Raw genomic sequence first — 9,303 nt, 5'->3', positions numbered from 1 at the left:
GATGTTAAAATATTTGAATTCACTAAGGAATATCTGATTCCTTTGGTGCAGGAACTTCAACAACTGGTTGACTTCCCTCATTTTCAACATGCTCATCTTCAACATCAATCAATCGGGGTTCTTGAGTCTTTCCACTTCGCAATACCACTGCCTTGGTATGTTCTTTACACAAATTTCTTGGATTCTCAGTATCGTTCGGCAAGGTTCCTTGCGGTCTATTACGAAGCTCCATAGCTAACTGACCCATTTGGTTTTCCAATTTTTCATTGTTGCTGATTGGCTTTGGATCAAAGCGTCATTGTTTACCATGTACGCTTTCAACAAGTTCTCCAAATTGTTTGATGCCTCAGCTTATGGTGGTTTTAGAGCTTGCTGATTAAACCCTTGAGACTGGTTGGGTCTTTGCTGCAATGAGTTGTTGTTTGGTCTATTTCCTTGGTTGCTCCAAGAGAAGTTAGGATGATTACGCCATGAAGGATTGTAGAAGTTAGACTGGGGTCCTTGTCCACTCCTATTTTGATATTGGTTCCCCAATAGTACACTGACTCGGGATTTGATGGACAATTCACAAAAGAATGACACTCCCCACAGTACACACAGGAAACTACTTCAAACAGACTTGGTGGCTGAGCTACAAAATTATTAGTACTATTAGCGGTTAACTGTTTTAACATAGAGGAAATAGACGATACCTAAGCTGATAACGAAGTGAGAGAGTCAACTTCATGAACTTCTGCTACTCCTCTTCCTGAAGCTATTCGATTTGTTGGCCATTGATAGTTATTACTCGCAATCCTCTTGATGATCTCATAAGCCTCATTATAAGATTTAGAAAAAATTGCACCATTCGCGGAAGCATCTACCATCAATCTTGTATGTGCATTGAGACCATTATAGAATGTCTCCAACTGGATACAATGAGGAATCCCATGATGAGAACACTTACGAAGTAACTCCTTGAATCGCTCCCAAGCCTCATACAAAGACTCGTCATCTAGTTGCTGGAAAGTTGTGATCTTATTCCTCAACTTAGCATTTTTGCTAGGTGGGAAATACTTAACCAAAAATCTCTCTGTTAATTCTTGCCATATAGATATAGAACTTGGTGGCAATGAATTGAGCCATGCTCGTGCTCGATCTTGCAATGAGTACGGAAACAACTTCAACCTCAGGGCATCTTTAGTCACACCGGCTATCTTAAATGAATCAATGGTTTCAATTCAAACTGGGTTGCCTCAATATCTAGCCTTTTAATTCCTGGGTTTAACTCACTGAAAAGTGGCACAGCGTATTGTATGATGCATCGATCCCTATCATCGGTAATAGTTGACAATAAATAATTTCACAAAAAAATGACTATGGCAATAATTGACAATCCCCGGCAACGGCGCCAAAAACTTGTAACGCTCGGGTTTGTGCAAGTGTACACAGTCGTTATCAAGTAATAAGTAAGTATCGAGTTATCGTCTCCACAGGGATTGTGCTTGTGCTAAGCCACTTAACTTGTAAAATTATATTAACAATTTGAAAAAAGAAAAACATAATATAGTTGAGAAGTGGTGTCTAAATTAAATTAAATGCAATGATCCCTAATGCAAGTTTTCCTAAGTATGCAGGCTATATGAATGAAGTAGATTTTAACAAAATTAAACACAATTTGCAACAATTATAACATAAACAAACTAGGACAATTACTTTAATTAAACTCAATTTATTATCATCATGCTTAATAATATACGAAAAAATATTTCATGGCAACTCGATCTTTCATGAGTTTGAAAACCAAATTAGGTCCTTTCGGAATCCTTTACTTAGTAAATACACATTTTACTGATCCTTATTTACTAAGGGCTTCTTAGCATTTGTGTGGGGTAACAGGGACATTTAGGTTTGAAACAATTTAATCACACAAATCTAAAAACTATGCAGATAACAGAGCCTGGTTAGGGTTGTTATGCAACCTACAATTTAATCGGGTTAGGATCTAAATTGAGCATGCACATTTCAATTATGCATCCATTAGCCGTCGTGTAGTTAGCATCGCTCAGCTAATTCAGGTGCATTTCAATCACGTATGAACGAAATACAGACTTGATTTTAATTGAAAACATGATCGATTGAGGCACAAACATTATAAGCATGAATCAAATAAATATTATTTAATTAAAATAATCATCCTAGATTAAATAAAATTAAGCTATCATTGTTGTAAACAAGAACAAAGAACTTATAGCAAACATCTTTAAATTAAATTAAAGAAGAGAAAGATTAAACCCAATTCAGAGTGGATGTCACCCAAGACTCTGACTGACGAGGCTCCTTCACTCTTTTACTTTGCTCCTCTGCTGATGGCTCTCCAAGGTGGCCGACCAAGGGCTCTTTAAGAGGCTAATTTGCTTAAATCCTTTATGCAAGGATGGTGATAGGCGTGAGAGCTAAGAGAGTTGAGAGATTTGAGAGAGGAGAGAATGATGAGAAGTGAGGGATCATGGATGAATGAATGAGAGGGTCTTATTTATAGGTGAGGAGAGGGGGATAGTTTACTAAAAATAGGGGTGTTCATCCTTTGAAAAATCTTCCATGGTTGGTCGGCCATACATCAAGCAAATCAAGCAAATCAAGCTGATTTTTCCTTGATTTTTTGTCAGTTTGGATGCCACAACAATTCAGGACTAAGACTCGGTCAAGTGCAAATCTTCAAGTAAATCTCTAATTTCTTCAATTCTTCGAGGACCTTGTATAATTAAACCAAAATTTGGTTTATAATCAGCCATGTGCAGCCGAAAATTAGGTTGACTTGGTCCCCACTTGAACTGTTTTGCAATTAGAAGAAAATCCTTAGACCTGTCAAAGATAGCAAATAGTTTAGAGGACCAATAAATTAATTTAACAACTTTAATTAATCAATTTACTTAATTAAACCCAATTTTTATTAATGAAATATTTAAAATGAATTATTAAAATATAACATTATATTTTATTATTTAATTTAATCATGTATGGCCCACTTCATAGCTTAAAAATATAATATGCTTAAATTAATATAAAATAAGTCATTTTATGCATGAAAACTATATAATAAAACATAAAATCACATTTTAATAATTTCTAGGTCCTAATTTCATATTTTTTTACATATTTCATTAATTTATTGAACAATTACTTGGTTTTAACAACAATTTTAAGTAAAAAAGGCGATGAATTATATAGGAAAAATCAGCACACAAAATGATTTACCATTAGTAAGGTATTAACTAGGATAAGAAATTCGAAATGTACAACAAAATCTTAAGTTTAAATTTAAAAATAGATACAACTAGAAAAACACTAAAAAAGTTGGATGAGACATTTGACTAAGATACTTTGTTATGATTCTCCTCGATACGCCCTTCCCCTCCCCTATGCAAACGAATGGGGGGAGCCACCATCAGTTAGACCTTGAGATCAAGAAACTGTTGCTTGGAGAATGGTTTGGTTAAGACATCAGCTAGTTGGTTAGCAGTTGGAATGTACGACACATAAAGATATTTTTGACAAACTTGATCTTGAACAAAATGACAATCAAGCTCAAGTTGTTGTGAACGAGAGTGAAAAACTAGATTGGTAGCTAAATATGTGGTTGAGACATTATCACACCAGATTTTTGGTATGGTAGGAAGCGGTTGGTCAAGTTCTTGAAGAAAACATTACAACCAATAAACCTCAAAGGCTACTGAGGCTAAGGCACGATATTCCTAAACAGTTCTAGATCGAGCCACTATTTTTTTTCTCGAACATCTTGGGATGAGATTCGTGCCATGAAATACAACATAAACCAAGGTACTTTTTCGGTCAATTTTTTCACCTTCCCAATTCACATCAAAGAAAGCAAAAACAGATGTAAAATGTGACAATTTGATTAGGAGACCATGGTCTACTATACCTTTTTAATATCAAAGTATTCATTTCACAACTTGTCAATGGTTGACAGAAGGTGAGTGCATGAATTGAGCTGCTTTGTAGACTGCCATGGTTACGTTAAGTCGGGTAAGAGCTAAATATTGAAGAGAACCCACCACTTGCCAAAATAAAGTAGGATCTTTAAAGTTGTTGGGAGCGTTTGTAGCTAATATTGTGTGTGAAAAAGATGACATAGAGACAGGAGTAGCTTCATGCATATTCACACACCGCAAAAGATCACAAATATACTTGGATTTAGAGAGCTTAAGTTCATTAGGTAGCCAAGTGACTTTGACACCAAAAAAATAGGTAAGGGAACCCAAATCTTTAAGGGCAACAGTTAACCCAAGCCGTCAAATGATATATTAAAGAAGAGTAGTTGTTGAGCCTGTCAAAGTAAGATCATCAACATATAAGGCAGTAAACTATGTTGTTTTAGGAAGAATAGATCAAAAGAGATTTGTCAGCTTTGGATCCTATGAAACTAATTTTTTGTAAGGTCTATGTGAGATTTAAATACCAAGCTTGTGGGGTTTGTTTCAAACCGTATAACTGTTAAATAAACTTAAATGAAAGTTAAGAGTCATGTAAGTGAAAGGTCAAGAGTTGAAAGGTCAAGAGTTATATTGTTTTTTAATGGGTTTAAATTAGTAGTTTTTTGTTTAGGAAAATGAAAGGTCAAGAGTCATTGGTTTATGGTTATTATTAGATTTTAATATTTTCAATTTTTGTTGTTTTAAATGGTAAACTATAGCCTATAAATAGTTTGTAAGCTTTTGATTTTATATGAGAGAATAATTTTATATTGAGAACATTTTCCACAATTTGGTATCTGAGCTATGGAGAGTGTGACTAGTAATGTGCCATTGCCTCGACTAACAAAGGTGAACTATGAGAATTGGAGCATCCAAATGAAAGCTCTTCTCGGGTCTCAAGATGGTTGGGAGGTGGTCCAAGAAGGTTTCGTAGAACCGACAACTACTGCGGGATATACGGCGGCTCAAAACAAGGCGTTGAAAGAAATGCGGTCGAAAGATAAGGCGGCATTGTACATGTTATTTCGAGCCGTTGATGAGTCGGGCTTTGAGAAGATTGCAAGTGCGACAACTTCAAAAGAAGCGTGGGACATTTTAGCAAAGGTGTACAAAGGAGCCGACCGAGTTAAACAAGTCCGACTTCAAACTCTTCGTGGCGAGCTGGAAGGCATGAAGATGAAGGAATCAGAAGGTGTCTCCGACTACATCACGCGTGTTCAAACCGTGGTGAACCAACTCAACCGAAACGGAGAAGCGTTAACTGATGCACGAGTTGTGGAGAAGATTTTGAGATCGTTAACTGACAGTTTCGAAAATGTCGTATGTGCCATAGAAGAGTCAAAAGATCTAGCAACGCTTACAGTCGATGAACTCGTTGGTTCTCTCGAGGCACATGAACAACGTAAGAAGAAGAAGAAAGAGGAGACACTCGAGCAAGCACTTCAAACCAAGGCATCAATCAAAGACGAAAAGGTTCTCTATTCTCAAAGCTTTCGAGGTAGAGGTCGTGGTCGTGGAGATCGAGGAAATGGTCGTGGTGGAAAAGGTCGTGGTCAAGAAGGGAATTATGAAGAGAAGGAGCATTCAAACCAACAAAATTAGCGGGGAAGAAGACGTGGTCGTGGAAGAGGCGGATGGTCGAATTATTCCAATGTCAAGTGCTACAAGTGTGGCAAATATGGTCACTATGCGAAGGATTGTAACTCTGATAAGTGTTACAATTGTGGTAAGGCGCGACTTGTTGCAAAGGGATATAAGCAAAAGGAGGGGATCGATTATGATGAGGTATTTGCTCCTATTGTAAGAATAGAGACAATCCGGCTGCTCATTGCACAAGCGGCACAATTTAAATGGCCAATATTTCAAATGGATGTCAAGTCGGCATTCTTGAATGGTGTGCTCGAAGAAGAAGTCTACATCGAACAACCACCCGGGTACATGAAAAATGGAGAGGAGAAAAAGGTGCTGAAATTAAAGAAGGCACTTTACGGGTTGAAGCAAGCACCGCGGGCATGGAATACTCGTATCGATACATACTTCAAGGAGAATGGGTTCAAACAATGTCCTTATGAACATGCCCTCTACGTGAAGAAGAATGGAGGTAATATGTTATTTGTTGCTCTTTATGTCGATGACCTCATTTTTATGGGGAACAATGGTAAGATGATACTGGATTTTAAGAGCAAAATGACACAAGAATTCGAGATGACAGATTTGGGTTTAATGAAATTTTTCCTTGGTTTGGAGGTTCGACAAGAAAGGACAGGTATTTTTGTGTCACAGGAGGCATATGCAAAGGAAATTTTGAAGAAGTACAAGATGACACATTGCAACTCGGTATCAACACCAATGGAACCAGGTGTAAAACTCTCGAAATTCGATGGAGGAGAACGAGTCGACGCAAGTAAATACTGAAGTTTGGTGGGAAGCCTTCGCTATCTCACTTGCACAAGGCCCGACATTTCGCTAAGTGTTGGCATTGTAAGTCGGTTCATGGAGGAGCCGGTTTATTCACATTGGAAGGCGTTGAAGCGAATCCTACGGTACATTCAAGGAACGGTGCCACACGGGTTATTTTATTCAAATATGGAAGATTACAAGTTGATTGGGTATTCCGACAGTGATTGGTGCGGAGACTTAGATGATCGGAAAAGTACATCGGGATATGTGTTCTTTATGGGTAACACAGCATTTGCTTGGCTTTCAAAGAAGCAACCAATCGTGACACTATCGACATGTGAAGCTGAATATGTGGCAGCATCTTGGTGTGTGTGTCACGCTATATGGCTCAGAAATTTGTTGGGTGAGTTGGAGCAACAACAACTTGGTGCAACTGAGATACGAGTTGACAATAAATCAGCGATTGAGTTGGCAAGGAACCCAGTGAATCATGAGAGAAGCAAACACATTGACATTCGTTTTCATTTCATCCGAGATCATGTAAAGGAAGGAAGTGTGAAATTAGTGCACGTGGCAAGTCGGGACCAAGTCGCGGATATCTTTACAAAACCGCTACCGATGATACTCTTCGACAACTACAAGAAATTAATCGGCATGAAGGATGGCAGAAGCATTTAAGTTTACAGGGGAGTTTTGTTAAATAAACTTAAATGAAAGTTAAGAGTCATGTAAGTGAAAGGTCAAGAGTTGAAAGGTCAAGAGTTATATTGTTTTTTAATGGGTTTAAATTAGTAGTTTTTTGTTTAGGAAAATGAAAGGTCAAGAGTCATTGGTTTATGGTTATTATTAGATTTTAATATTTTCAATTTTTGTTGTTTTAAATGGTAAACTATAGCCTATAAATAGTTTGTAAGCTTTTGATTTTATATGAGAGAACAATTTTATATTGAGAACATTTTCCACAATAACGACTTCTTTAAAGAACACGCATGGTATGACTTGGTGGGATCTCTGAAGCCTCAGGGTTTTTCCATGTAAATCGACTCTTCAAGTCTCCCATGTAAAAATGCATTGGATATGTTAAGTTGACGAATAGACCAACTAGAATCGACAACAATAGATAAGACGAGATGAATCGTGGTTGGTTTGTTGATAGGGCTAAAGGATTCAACATAATCTATACTCGGTCTTTGATGAAACTCTTAAGCCACAAGTCAGCTTTATAATGACCAAGAGATCCTCAGGTTTGGTTTTAAGGTAATAAATCTATTTGCAGCCGATCACATTTGTTACGTGTGATCTTGACACTAAATCCCATGTCCCATTGGCCATTAATGCATTTATTTCCTCTAACATTACTTGATGCTAAATTTCTTGCTTGGCTGCCTCTTGATATGTGCACATGGTTATGAGTGTTGTATGAAAGACTTTAGGCTTTAAGTCGATAGTTTTTTATCTAGTAACCATGGGACATTGGTTTTGAGCATTTGTATTTTGGTCTGGGTGGGATGGAAGTTCACTTGGAAGTGTAGGAAGTGGTTTGGAACTTGAGGAAAATGGTGAATTTACAGTGGTGTTGTTGATAGGAGAAATGGAAGGACTGATTAGTGGTGTTGTTTGTGAAAGTTTTGGTCGTGTAGTAGGCATGACATTTGGTGTTGGTTGGGAGGATAGTCATAATAGGCTTGGCAAGAGAGAAAATAACAATTGGTGATGGTGGTGGATCAAGAACTGAAGATTACCCATCGCATTCTTTGAATGAGAACACTTGTTCATCAAATAATACATGACATGAGTAAAAAAACTTAGTGGGTTGATGATGACAAACATTTATAACCCTTATAAAAAAGATAATCAATAAAGACACATTTAGTAGAACAAGATTTTAGTTTATTTTTAGTGTAAGGACAAAGCTATAGATAGCAACAATAACCAAAAACACAAAGAAATATTTCAAGTTACATTGCAAATTTAGTTGATAAGGTGATTTGTGGTTTAACGTTGGAGTGAGTAAGTGATTTTGTATAAACGACAATGGCAAATGCATGATCACAGTCTACTCAATAAAAAATTGCAATAAATTATTTAGAAAATAAAAATAAAAATAATAAAAAACTAGAACAAAAAATCTCTTCTCGGTCATCATCACTGTCGATTCAATAGCCCTCTCCTCTAGTGTCAGACCACCACCAGCATGCACCCACTCTTGAACCGAAGTTTGGCTAAGACTGGTAGTGATGATGATGGTCTATTTCCTTCTTCATTCTTTTTATTTTGTGACTGACCACGACATTCTCTTTTTCAAGTAGGTTTTCCTTCGATTTACTAATCATAATGAAATCACAAAGTTAAACCAATGGGATTTAATCAGTACAACTCGGTTTCTAGTTTGGGTGTGAATTGAAAATGAATGGTTTCAAATTTTTAATAATTTTTTTACAAATATTAATTTCTTTTTGAAATTTTTTATAATATTTTATAATTTACACTTTTTAACAATTTTTCATATATACTTTTTATTTTTATAGATTTCTTAAACTTTTAATACATTTAATATTAATTCTTTTATATTTTTTGAAATTTATATAGTTTTTAGGATATTGAATTTTTTAATTTTTGAAAATAACTTCCATGTCTAACATATTTATTTTTTTAAAAACGCCACATCTAACATTTTTAGGTTACTATTAGTATAGTATAGATGTATAAATATAATATAGATATATTCTTAAAACTAAAAATAAAGCTCACTATTTAAAACCCATTGAGCCTGAAATTAAATTTATCAGCCCATTACGAAGAATGAGCCTCCCATTAAACCCAACTTAAAATGGATACCCTCTTCTCCAATAAGTATGCCGTACCCAATTCAATCCTATGTATGTGCCCAAATCCTTAGGCTGGATCAAACCCATCAACATCATTTAAC

At 36.1% G+C, this 9,303-nt stretch overlaps 1 non-coding gene across 1 annotated transcript; it reads left to right on the top strand.

The window, feature by feature from the left end:
- Positions 1 to 924: 924 nt before the first annotated feature.
- LOC121215872 (small nucleolar RNA R71) lies at positions 925 to 1,031 on the top strand. Its single transcript, XR_005911841.1, has one exon. It is a non-coding gene; the product is annotated as a small nucleolar RNA R71 (small nucleolar RNA).
- Positions 1,032 to 9,303: the final 8,272 nt, after the last annotated feature.

This window comes from Gossypium hirsutum, chromosome D03 (genome assembly GCF_007990345.1).
Source record: "Gossypium hirsutum isolate 1008001.06 chromosome D03, Gossypium_hirsutum_v2.1, whole genome shotgun sequence".
NCBI classification, from domain to species: domain Eukaryota; kingdom Viridiplantae; phylum Streptophyta; class Magnoliopsida; order Malvales; family Malvaceae; genus Gossypium; species Gossypium hirsutum.
The sequence above is the reverse complement of the archived record's forward strand: the minus strand, read 5'-3'. Positions and strand labels throughout refer to the sequence as shown.